General features: G+C 32.6%; 1 long non-coding RNA gene across 1 annotated transcript; it reads right to left on the bottom strand.

The window, feature by feature from the left end:
* Positions 1 to 5,262: 5,262 nt before the first annotated feature.
* On the bottom strand, positions 5,263 to 9,526 carry LOC128553772 (uncharacterized). Its single transcript, XR_008369436.1, has 5 exons — positions 9,367 to 9,526; positions 8,600 to 8,669; positions 8,114 to 8,214; positions 7,575 to 7,642; positions 5,263 to 6,451 (listed from the first exon to the last, which is right to left on the bottom strand). It is a non-coding gene; the product is annotated as an uncharacterized LOC128553772 (long non-coding RNA).
* Positions 9,527 to 11,115: the final 1,589 nt, after the last annotated feature.

Here is an 11,115-nt window from a genome sequence, read left to right as displayed (position 1 = left end):
GAGGGATTTTGATGTTACTTGGCACAAATGTTCACCACCATGAGGCGCTCTAGTTTTTTAGGATTATTTTCCTTTGTTTTTACTATAAATAGCTTATATTGTATCTTACCTAGTACAGGTCGTAGGGAAAAATCGACACCAGTTTTCTGTGGTACAACATGCATGTTACATCCAATGTTTAGGTGTATTTTGACCTATCTCTACCTGGCATACTCCGTATATTTCCCGTTTATGCCCGAAATATACTCCGGCTAGCACGATGTGTTTGTGTCGGTCCCGATTTTTCCCTATTAATCTTAATGTAATTATTTATCATTACCTCGATATGACTAGCTCGATATTTTGTTTAGCTCGATGAGATTTTAGGGGCCTCCGTGGCCGAGTGGTTAAGGTCGCTGACTTCAAATCACTTGCCCCTCATCGATGTGGGTTCGAGCCTCACTCGGGGCGTTGAATTCTTCATGTGAGGAAGCCATCCAGCTGGCTTACGGAAGGTCGGTGGTTCTACCCAGGTGCCCGCTCGTGATGAAATAATGCACGGAGGGGCACCTGGGATCTTCCTCCACCATTAAAGCTGGAAAGTCGCCATATGACCTATCATGTGTCGGTGCGACGTTAAATCCAACAAAAACAAAAATCGATGAGATTTTTCAGTCCCGTCAACTTACCTGTACTGTTTTTACACCTGGTTTCGTCGATATCACAGCTTGTCAAAAAATATCCATGTTAGTTGTAAGGTGTGAAAATCAACCTATTGTTGTCCGGCGATGTATTAATCATATTGAAGTTAGTTTGCGTGTTTGTTTTGTTTGTTATTTAATTTTTAATCCAATTTAAATGTCAGGAAGTTTGCATTTAATTCCCAATAATTAGTATCATAAAATACCGTGCAAGCAGGGAAGCTGTTTCAAATATAACAACTAATTTGGATGAAATATTTTCTGTTTGACGGTGTAAAAATCTTCCATTTAGGATTGAGTAACAATATGCGTATTTAACTGGCATTTTTTTTTTTTGTTATTGAAGCACAGTCAAAATGACTACTCAACTAGGAACGTTAACGCTGCATTCAGACTTGTTTAGGGAAGGAATAAAAATGCTGCTGTTTAAATGTATATTTTGAAAAATTAAATAAAACTAAAATCGTATGAACGTTTTATATATTTTCTTCCCCCTTTCAAACCCTCTGAAAAAAGCATTGGATATAATGACAATATAGTCGTCCAACACAAGTACAAAGAAGTTCCAGATAGTCGATATCGTTACGTCGAACTTCGGATACGTCGATGCAATTTTTACAGTCCCTTGAATATCGAGGTAACGGTATTCGACTGTATTTCGAAAATACGGGATGCAATCAATATATGTAGTGAAAATTATATTATCCGGCCATTTCAAAGGTCAGACGTTTTGCATGTTTTCGACCTTGTACATGTATGTAGAATAAATGCCAATATTGAAAGAAAGAAATGCTTAATACTAATATGTCATGAACTAAAAAAAAGCATTCACGGACAAAAGCAGGTATAAAATCAAAAACATGAATGAATCCATCATTTCGTCTTGCGCGTTTCCGATTTATTTTAACGTTTAATCTAAATATCCGATTGAGAAAAAATGATTAATTAATTCATCCCTATTTATTAGTGATAAATGCAAGCATAAATTAACTCTTTTTTCTGCACATTTCCAATGCTTACAATGCAAATATTTATAGAAAAAAATGAACTAATCCATTTCTGTTTTGTACTGAAAAAAGGTATATAAGACGTGTAATAATACTTTACTTATGAAATCGATTCTAATATTTTTTACAGACGCAAAAAAATCGATATGATGTGTCTGCGTCCAAAGATTCGAACAAACGCCCTTCGTTCAATTTAATACAGTATCGTCTGCTACCGTCCGAGTAGGTCGTTCTTTTTGTGTGTGTTTTTGTTGGGTTTAAACACCGGGGAAGAAGTATAAAAGGGATTCAGATATAGAGAGATTAGGTTTTACTCTGTACAAAAAACATACAACAACAAAGGTTTAATTCAAGTTAAACAAAATTTAATGAACAAATTTTTTTGAAAATTGGTACACAAGTACATCAGTATGTTTTTCGACATTCCTGAAAAAATGAAGTTGCATACTTATCTGGAAACAGAGTTTTTAGAAAATGTTTTTTTTTTGTCTGCTACAAAATTTGAATTAGCCTCCTAAATGATTGCCAGGTACACTCATTGGCAGAGAGCAAATCAGAGTGTAGAGTGTATGAGTCAAACTCTCTATGTAAACATTCTGGCATGTGGCGGGAATATACCACATGCTTGTTTCAGTGGATTGTAGATAGGATAAATTCTCCATGTTAATGATGTCAACATTAGTGGTTTTTAATCTCAATGTATAAAAATAAAATATTAATTTGAAAGCACAATCATTTATTCCCATAAATGACCGAGATATGGTTTTCCTGGAAGATTAGGAAGCCACTGACGAACAAGTTCCAAAACACATTTTGGCATGATATCTCTTCTGTGCCAAACACATTTTTTCATCCTTGGATCCTTTCTCAAAGCCATCATTTTTTTGTCTCTGTACCTTGGATCATCCCAAACATTTCTATGAAACATCATTGTCCAAAAACGTTTGTATTTCTCCTTTCTTAAGCCATGATTTCTATGACTTGGTTTATAATTTTCAATTTCCCACCATAACTGGCGGTTCTTCTCGCTCGTTATACAGGGTCTACAATAACAATACACACATTCTTCCTCATTTTCATCTTGTGGTATATGAAACCTTATTTCTTCTACCTCACTACTGGCACTTGTTTCCGTCACAGTAGAAGTCTGGGTACCTGCATCATTCAAAGGTAATACTGATGAATTTTCTGTTGAAATTATTTGTCTTCTGTTTTCGATGTAATCCCACTCATAATGTAAAAATAAACTTTCGATTGTTTCCAATTGCTCCTGTGACACATCTATTGTTATTCTTATTTTGTCTGCAATTTTCCACTTTCTACAATCACTTTACCAGCACACACTGTTTACCTAGCATTTAGCAACATTAATGGCATTTATCAAAATTAATTTACATTCTGTCTCATGTGTGTATCAGGTAAATTACGACTTCAAGATAGGGGGCTTTGTTTTACAGTAATTAGGTGTTTGCAGATTCTCAGCTTCCAGTTTCAATCTATAGTGTGAACATTTGACAGTATAGTACAAGCTATAATATCATATAGGGAATAATTGTGTTTTCATGATGGATAGATCACAAGGAAATAGATCTGCAAGCTTTAAAATCGAGTTAACCTGTGATGAAAACTCAAAACGTGTATTTATGGCAAAAATACAGCATGCAAGGATTACTTTAAAAAAATTGATGAACAGACTAGCTGCAAACAGTGATATACTAAATGCAGCTCTAGATATATGGATAGAAAATTACGGACAAAAAGTGTCATTCAGTACAAGGAAGTAAAAGAAAATGAAACTAATCAGAAAAGATTTGCTGTGGCAGAGTCTTCTTTATCAACATTGATAAATACTTGTGAAAGTCACATGAAGTATTGTACTAAAGGATTGAAGGTTGAAAAATTAGTGTACAGAGGTCATGTAGTTATAGCGTCTTTGGAATGTCAATGCCAGCAAACAAAACACAAACTTCAGTGGTCATCATCACCATATTTACCGAACAAAGAATATCTGGTCAATCAAAGAATTAATCATTGATTTCACATTACCATCGTTTTGTGAAAGGGGCATGAATGGGGCTTATCTCGAATGAAAAGAGGAAACAGTTTAAGGAAAAACATATCTCAAGCATTGACAGTACTAACAAAGAGTCTATTGAAGATGCCTTATTGGAGGAAATTGGATGTTATGAAAGTTTAGATGGAATAGATGTGATGACCGATGGGAGGCATGACTGGAGGAACAATGCAAAGGACAGCAGCATCGTGGCTATTGAAGAACAAACGCACAAAGTGTTACAGTGTTGTCATGTCACTAAAAGGGATGACATTGTGTCTCAAAGACATGAGCTAAATGGAACTAAGAAAATATACAACTACTTCACAGACAATGATGTATCTATTAGGATACACACTCATGATAGAAATATGTCTGTGAATAAATATATCAAAGAAACGCATTTAACAACCAATCAGAATGATGTCTGGCATGGAATTAAATCAATCAAAAAGAAACTGAGTGCCATATCATCAGGACCGAAATATAAAGAGGGTAACACTTGGTTTGAGCAGCTTTCTGACAAAGTTGATCCAATAGCAACACGCTTTCACTGGGCCATACGAAACTGTGAGAGAAGTGCAGAAAACTTGAGAAAGTATCTATCAAACATTGTGTCACATTACACAAACGATCACACAAATTATCACTCTAGTTCCAGATGTAAACATGACGCTCAGTATGAGCCTTCGAGGATGGTTATAACAAATCCTAAGGCGGAAAAAATGCTCAGAACAACTATCCAAAATTCTATTCTTTTCAAATCAGCTGACAATTATATTTTAGGCAAGGATAAGAACTATGTAGAAAGCTTTAATAACGTGATGAACATTTTTACGGACAAAAGAATTTCTTTCAGTGATAAAGGAAATAAAGCAAGTCAGATTTAGCAGTGCTACACTTGAATGAAAATATAGACAGGGAATTTACTTCACTTTGGAATCCACCAAATCAGAGAGCACCAAGAAGACAGCAAGGGAAGAAAAACTATAAAGTAGACATTGTAACTAAAAAATTAAAACCGGAATTTTTAACATTTTGACTCCAAATATATATTGCTAAGTGCATCAGATAATATATATACAATATTAAAATGCTGTGTGTTATTTTTTAAAAGAGATATTTACTCCAAAAAATTTAGTCCCCATAGCATTTTTGGAAATAGGATAGACAACTCCTGAATGACATCAAATTTGCTGGTATAAAAATAAAGTTAGGTATTTTCCCGGGGTACCCTCATTAAAGTCTGTTTCTTCATTTCATTCAGACATGGAATGTAAACAAATACAGGAACAACTTAACAGTACAAGGACATCAGACAACCTATTTTATTTTCCTTCAGGACAGGTCCACATGTTAAGTCATACTTGTAGTTAATAAACCAAAATGTAAAACAATTAATTAGAGACTAATAACTTCACAATATTTTATTACCTCTCTTCATTACATCTATCATCTACATTCTACATATTTTTTATGGAATTACCTCCCTTTATCTCAAATAAGCTTTCTTATATTACAATTTAATCAGTCAGTATTTTTACCTTAATTTTCAGACAAATAAATTTATATTTTTTTAATCCATGGTAAGATGAAAAGCATAAATTATATTAAAGAATACCATAAAAGCATTTATCACACATGAATGCAAGGTATACACAACAAATAATTTTGAGCCTTGTTGCCAATGACAATGTTGAAAAATATTAAAGCTCAGATGGCATAACAGTGAGATAAAATCTTTTTAAGTTAAGTTAATAATTCCCATATTAACTTATGACTACAAAAATTTAAAGTATGTTGTTATTCCCATTTCAGTCCAACATATCTAAAGAAGTAAATACTACAAAGACTGTATATCAAATTTTTGAAAATAAAATTCCACCAACATATTTTGTTCTTATTTCTTTTATCTTGATTATGTAGTGTACTTATCTGGAATGATGAGATATTTTGAAATGTATATTTCTTTATTCTCCTGGATGGAAAAAAATAAAACATATAAACAAAACAACCATTTATACCAACCAAATTGTAAAATACTTAAGTTTCTTTGATGTTAGTAATTATATGTTGAGACACGAAAACAACATAAAATATCAACATAAAATATAACTAAAAAATTGTGGAACATCATATGTAGATTAGATTAGACTGTATTATACAAATATTTATATGAAAATATGTGACAACTCTGGTTAAATAGAATATTAGTTAACTTATGGTAAAATGTTGAACCTCTTTAACATTAATCTACAAGTGATGAATGAGTTCATCTTACCATAACTTTGACATTTAATGTATTATTAAGAAAACTATAACATACAAGAAATGACACACAGACAGTATAAGTTGCTGAATGACTGGGTCAGTCTCCACCACAAATACTATGAAACTTAAAAAGTCCAATTAAATGTGTTTCTTTAAATTAAATTGATCACATTTTAACACTTCTATGAATGCAATTGTTAAATGCTTGCTTCTTACATGCATGCAATAACGGAAATAAAAAAATGATTTAACAATATATGTATACAGTCTTGTCATGAACACATTCTGTACAGATGATAATACATAGAAAAGTCAACATATTTATTATATGGGTCCATCTCAGTTTACAGCTGGTGCATGGCTGTCTTGCACTTGAATATACATCTTGCAGCACAGCTGGGGTAAATTCCATTTCACATGACAACACACTTGTAGCACTTCTGGAAATACAAATGTAAAACTTTATTACATAAAGAGAATAAAACATGATAGTTTTTAAAACAATTATAACATCATTTTAGACATTTGCAGATATTCTAATCTTAGAAATATATTATCAAGCAGCAAGTCAGGTAACTCTACAAATTGACATTTTGTCTAATTTCAACTTGTCTAAGGAATTACCTGTTTTAAGCAGCAAGATTGTGTTGCTACTTGGCTTGCTGCTTTATTTAAATTTTACATGTACTTAGATCCACTAAATGACAAGTTATTTAATAGGACTGTCTGAAAAGATTGCATATTTTATAACATTCAATGTACATATTCAATAAAATGGTGAAAAAAATAAACAGATAAATCTGATGATGTTCACCTATGATCTCACCTAAAAGCTCCAATAACAACCTACAACCTCTGATTAGTATATGATGTAATAATGATAAACTACCTAAAGTGTTTTTATATAGCATGCAAAAACAATGAACTTGAGAACTGCCAAAACTTCACCTTATTAGTAATATATGTTCACTTTTCCCCTAGTTGAAAGTGTTGTTTTTCTTAAAGCATTTGAAATCATAAATAATATAAGTACAATGCAACCTCTGTAGAGCAACACCCTGTGGGATATACAAATATTTTAGTTATTTTGAGGTTGTTGTTCTGGAGAAGTAAATTTGATAGTTATATTTCAGCTTAGGGAAATTCTCATGATGTTGTTATAGAGAGGATTTTGCTTCAGAGTGAGAAACTCTGGAGAGGTTGTACTGTGAAAATTGCTTCAAACTTCATCTCCTTCAACTGAGCTGAATGAAGAAAAACAACAAAGGATTTTCCAAATTTAGAATTTCCTTGTTTACAATTTGACATTTTATGTTAGGCAACTATGAAGACATATTTTTATGTGACACAATGCCGCCTTTAACTATCTTATTCCAATGAACAAATTGTCAGTCTTGACAAAATCATGTGAAAAAAAGATCACAATAAAAAAAATTAATCCTAACCATTTTATATATATTGCAAAATCAGCTTTACAGAACTCATAAGTGACAAAAAATTAAATTCAAATATTGCCTTTGTGATGTGCAGCACTGGCCATGTCTTTTTATCACAGTAGTTAACCTTATTTATATCTGTTACTTTTGTCATAACTTTTATGACCCCTCTGCACTAACCATTGTCTTCAAGTTCTGAAATATTGTAAAACATTAATTCACACACATTCTAGGAAATCAACATAAAATCAGTGTCAAAGCATTTGAATATAATTGTTTTAATTATCTTAATACAAAGATACAAATGTACTTCGTGTTTTTGCTGACTGATACAATATACTGAAATTTGTATTTCAATATTTATTATCAAAGTGCATGTTCATTCTATTTTTGAAATGTTGACATTACAAAGCTATCACACATTTATTACAAAACCATATCTATTATCATTATTTTTAATGGAGATATGTACTTAGTAAATTGAGGGATACACAAAGCTACAGGAAAGAAATGTTCATGCCAGGCTGACATAAAGTCCAGAAGGTTCACATCTTGTCAGGAATGTCAATCTTATAGCTGTCTTGTACAGTATTTCAGGAGCAAGAATGTAGCCATACAGCATATAAATGCTTCGAGACCTTTGTTTAACATACAAAAGCATAATACCTCCTGCATTTTTCATAATGGTAACATCTTCTTGGACTGCCACAGAGTAAGACAGGTCAAACAACTGTACATGTACATACTCAAACTTTTCCCTACCAAAACTGAAAATGAAAATTATACAACATTTTTTTCCTTTATTTTTGTACAAAAGATGACCTATGCATTTAATACAGACTTTTACATTTATTAATCTAAATATATTAAAATTAATAAAATATCTCATAACTCATTGTATGATTAAAATTAATAAACTATATCAAACATGAACCTGAAGTGTTCTAATTTATAAAGCTGCAATTAATATTGAAAAAAATGCAACTATTGTATACAATGTATATTAAAAAAAGTATCATGAACCTGATTATAAAACAGTCTCAGTTCAAATGTAATAACACATGACTGTCAGAAAATCAATGTATGTTGTACTTTAATGATATCATCATGACATGAATGCCATCAATAAACTTCAGATATAACAAACTATACCACTATGTCAGCCTCTTTCTTGTTATTTCTACAGCTTCCAAAGACAGACTGCAACTACATGTATCAGACACTGTAAGTAAAATATACAAATAATCATTACACAAGAGAATTTTTCATGTTAAATAAAGGGAGTTAATTAAATGCAATCTGAGAATTTTTGCTAAACATAAAGGGAAGTAATTATCAATCAAATGAATGAAGAAAAATGCATATATAAGGGAGGTAATTTAGAAAAAAACAACAACTTCAAATGTCAATATAATGATAGTTGACATTGACAATGACCTATATCAAGTTATCAAGTATGCACAACATAAGAAACAGCAAGCACTTGAAAAATGCATTATATTTCCTTGCAATATCAAGAATATTTGACTGTATGTAAGGGTTCTCTACATGCTGTTATACTGAAAAAAACTTTAGTCTAAATATAGCTTAGATCTATTTATATCTTCAAAAAAGAAAGTCCCAAATTTCCACAGCTATTCACAGGCTGAAAATTTTAGGTACTAATATCAGCAAAGAGGTTGATAACTATACTTTTTAATAACTATCGTCAAAGGTAGGGAAAAACTTACTGGAAAGGCATAAACTTCTGATCTAGTCATTTCAATACATTTTCAGCTCATTTGCATATAAGAAGAAATTTACAGAATTCCCCCTGTTTCTCTTCATTTTCAAAAAAATCTATAAGATGGATATAAACCAAAACATTCTCCTATGTGTCAGCTATCAGATATATATTTCAACAAAAACTGTCAACTTACCTTGTTTTTAGAAGAAGACAAAATTCCATGGCAACTTTCGCTTCCCCGCAAAACTGTACCGGTGCACACATAAAAAAATCTCAACTGTGATTTTCAAAATAATACAGTCAGACCACAATTATTTCCCTTGAAAATAAAATGCTCTAGGTAAATGCCTATATAAAGCACTTTCATATAAATACAGAAACAATATTTGGAAAAAATATATATATTCAATTTTTTAATCCTCCAAGAAGACAGAGACTAAGACAAAATCATAATTAAAATGGGTTATTTAAAGTTATCATAAACATATTAATCATTTACCAAAGAACAGATTACTTTAGTAAGTTATTTTCATTCATTTTTCATTTATTTACACACTGCATGCTAAAGAGCAGACGGACTCTGTGTTTTACATGAGATCAGATTACTGCTGTCTGCTAGATTACTACAGAATGCTAAGTAGCAAAGCTCCTCCCTTTATACCATATGGGTTATAATTGCTGCCGGCCGGTAATTCACTGAACTGATCCCCGGCCTTTAACGTTGAGCTAACACACTTATAGGTCAGTTTTGTTGGTGGAGGAATACCCCATGTGCCCCTACGTGCATTATTTCATCACGAGCGAGCACCAAGGTAGAGCTACCGAGTTTTTATATCTTCCTTACATGAAGAATTCAACACCCTGAGTGAGGCTGGAACGCACATTGGTGATGGGCAATTGGTTTGAAGTCATCGATCTAAACCACTCGGCCACGGAGACCCCATCCGGGTAAGTCGGACCTTTAAACCAGCATGTAGATAACATAGCATTTTGGTTATAAAGAAAGCACATAATTAACCGAAGTCATTCAGTTTAATATAATTCAAAGAGCTATAAAATGTATTTTATACTTTTTTGTTCAATGTTCAATTTCAGCTGTTACTTCTTTATGAATTATTAAGTGAAATATATTTTCATATCCATTGACTTTTGTTTCGAAGTAATTCCGCAGATGTTCTATGTATAGTATGGTGGCATAGCGAGGACATAGGAAATATTTATTTTTTTCCTGTGCGCAAGTGTTAGCTACCACGTGCAAATGTGGTAATTCACAGTGCGCGGGTGATAACTATCACGTGCGCCAGTGACAGCTATCACGTTCGCAAATATACCAATATGTGTGAATGTGATAGCTAACACGTGCGCATGTGTTTGCTGACCAATGAAAAAGAGTGAAAGATCTGCAATTTTTCTAAATGTATGTATTTCATAAGGAAGTGTTATTTAGTAGTGACCTCTAATTTATAGAGTGTTTCTTGTTTTTGAGAAAAAGGCTGATATCTCGGTTAGTTTTGTTGGTCATTTATCACGTTCGCACGTATCAGCTAACACCTGCCAACGTGATAGCTATCACATGCGAACGTGTTAGCTAAGATAGTTATCACGTGCGCACATGTTAATCAACACATTCGCACGTGGTAGCTAACATGTGCGAATGTGGTGCTAACACGTGCGCACGTGATAAATATAATGTTTCCTATGTCCCCTCTATGCCACCGTAGTATCCACTGCTCCAAGATTATTTTATTTCTCGTAGATGTAGTGTCCTTTAGTATTGACCTAGCACTCATGATTATTTTGTATATTTCCGTAAATTTATTAATGTCCAAACATTGATAGCGATACAAACATTACATATATAATTCTTAGTTGATATTATACTGTCGCATGTGCAGGTAGCTGAGCGGACAAAGCGTTTAGCTGCCAATATCAGGGTAGTGGG

Source organism: Mercenaria mercenaria, unplaced genomic scaffold (assembly GCF_021730395.1).
Source record: "Mercenaria mercenaria strain notata unplaced genomic scaffold, MADL_Memer_1 contig_4304, whole genome shotgun sequence".
Classification (NCBI taxonomy): domain Eukaryota; kingdom Metazoa; phylum Mollusca; class Bivalvia; order Venerida; family Veneridae; genus Mercenaria; species Mercenaria mercenaria.
This window is presented reverse-complemented; position numbering and strand designations above follow the sequence as displayed.